The following is a 2,487-nucleotide window of genomic DNA, read 5'->3' as shown; positions in this document are numbered from 1 at the left end:
TCAAGGGGAATGCTTTCAACTTTTCCCCATTCAGTATGATGTTGGCGGTGGGTTTGTCATATATGGCTCTTATTACTTTGAGGTAAGTCCTTTCTATGCCTATTTTATGGAGGGTTTTGTCATAAAGGAATGCTGGATTTTATCAAATACTTTTTCTGCATCTATTGAAATTATCGTATGATGTTTGTTTTTAATTCTGTTTATGTAATGTATCATATTTATCGACTTGCATATGTTAAACCATCCCTGCATCCTTGGTACAAAACCCAGTTGATCATGATGTATTAACTTTTTGATATGCTGTTGGATTCAGACAGCTAGTATTTTGTTGAGAGTTTCTGCACCTGCATTCATTAGGGATACTGGTCTGCAGTTTTCATTTTTTTATTATTGTCTTTTCCTGGTTTTGATATTAGGGTGAAAAACCCTGACATTTTCAACCCAAGTTTTAATGTTGCAGATATTTTGATTCTGTACTTAGACACAGAAGTATTTTACACAATATCATGCATTTTTATGATTTTTCACTGCGAAGTTACCCATGGTGCAACCCTTTTATCCCAATTCAGTCTCTTCATTCTATGCATCATAATTTTCCAATTTTTGATTTGTTGTATTGTGTTCTGTCTTCTCTGGAATCTTAAGTGTAGATTGTTGAGTTCATTCTCTTGATTCATGGCTCATGGATATCATTTGGTCTGAGCAGGCCTCCTCTGTAAATTATTTTATTTACTTCTTATCCCCTACTATCCCCACTTCCTTCCCTTCCCCACATTTTAATGTATTAATGTGTCATCCTTCTTGCCTATGTGTTCTTATAACACATGATGTTGGGGTCTCAGCAGCTCAGGCGGGAGGAGCCGCAGTGGCTAGGCAGCATAGCTTAACCAAGGCTCTCATGCCCAGCGGCCCACAGGCACCTGGCATGCACCCTCCACACCACCAGGATGAAGGAGCCACAAAGGAAGAGCCAAAGAGGAGATCAGTGCCGTTGTCAGCTAAACCTCCTCCAAAAGTGGAAATGAAGCCAGAAAAGGCAGCAGGAGGTCAGGCGTGGTGGTTCAGGCCTGTAATCCCAGCACTTTGGGAGGTCGAGTTGGGCAGATCACCTGATGTCAGGAGTTCAAGACCAGCCTGGTCAACATGGTGAAACCCATCCCTACTAAAAATACAAAAATTAGCCGGGTGTGGTGGTGGGCACCTGTAATCCCAGCTACTCCAGAGGCTAAGGCAGAAGAATCACTTGAACCCGGGAGGCGGAAGTTGCAGTGAGTCGAGATGGCACCACTGCACTCCAGTCTGGGTAACAGAGCGAGACTCAGTCTAAAAAAAAAAAAAAAGAAAGAAAGAAAAAGCAACAGGAAAGGACAAATCTTCAGAGAAAAAAAAAATGCAAACAAAAGGGGAAAGAGGAGCAAAGGGAAAACAGGCCAACTTGTGTAATCAAGAAACTAAAGATTTACTTCAGAAAATGGAAAAACAAAAACCGAGGAGAGTCCAGCCACTGAAGCCACAGAGAAAGAAGCCACATCTGATTAGTATTACATTCCATGTCTTATGGGTCATCCCTGTCTCCCTTCTTGTACAACCTAGAGGAATATTTTTATCAACTATTTTGTAAACGCAAGTTTTTCAGTAGCTCTAGAAACATTTTTAAGAAGGAGCGAATCCCATCTCACCCCATTTCTTAAATGTAAGTGCTTTTTTATAAAGGTGAAATCATTCTCTGGTTGTTTATTTTTTGGTACAACCAGAAAACAGTATGGGATACCGAATTATGGGAGGTTTTGTCTTGGGTGTCAGCTTAATGTTCCATGGATGGGGGGTTAGCTTTTATTTTTTAATACAAAGCATACTAAATGGCAATATGGAGTCACAGCCTTGCCTTTAATGTCTTGAACATTTTGAATTACTTCTAGTCCCATGTTTTTTGTCATTAGAATTGTTTCCTAAAGGAAACCACTCCTGGATCATAGCTTTCCCTGTCAGAATTGTGTGCACTCTGTAACATCTTTGGTCGTGGTAGTCCTGTTTTTCTAATAACTTTGTTACCGTGCTGTGAAATATTAAAAATTTGAGTATGTAGTATATATGCTATTCAATTGTGAATTGGTGGGATGTCTATAACAGCTTATCAACATGTGAAGATACTGGTACTTGATAGCCTCTTAAGGAAAATTTGCCTCCAAATTTTAAGCTGGAAAGTCACTGGAATAACTTTAAAAAATAATTATAATACACGGCTTTTTAGATTCTCAGTACATATGTTAAGAATTGAAATATCTGTGTGCTGACCCTCAACACAACCAATAAAATCTCAATTACAAAAGAAAAAAAGTGATACTATTTAATGTGTACAACTCTAATTGCAACACGGGTATTGTACTGTATGCTTTCTGTATTGATGCATTGCATTCAGTACTTTCTTGACAACCTTCGCAACAGTCTAGTCTGTTGTTTCTGCATATGTATACACAATCAACAAAC

At 38.8% G+C, this 2,487-nt stretch overlaps 1 pseudogene; it reads left to right on the top strand.

Moving 5' to 3' along the window:
- The first annotated feature begins 898 nt into the window (after window positions 1-898).
- On the top strand, window positions 899-1,891 carry LOC126953261 (uncharacterized; annotated as a pseudogene).
- The last annotated feature ends 596 nt before the right edge of the window (window positions 1,892-2,487 follow it).

Source organism: Macaca thibetana, chromosome 1, assembly GCF_024542745.1.
Source record: "Macaca thibetana thibetana isolate TM-01 chromosome 1, ASM2454274v1, whole genome shotgun sequence".
In the NCBI taxonomy this organism is placed as follows: Eukaryota; Metazoa; Chordata; class Mammalia; order Primates; family Cercopithecidae; genus Macaca; species Macaca thibetana.
This window is presented reverse-complemented; position numbering and strand designations above follow the sequence as displayed.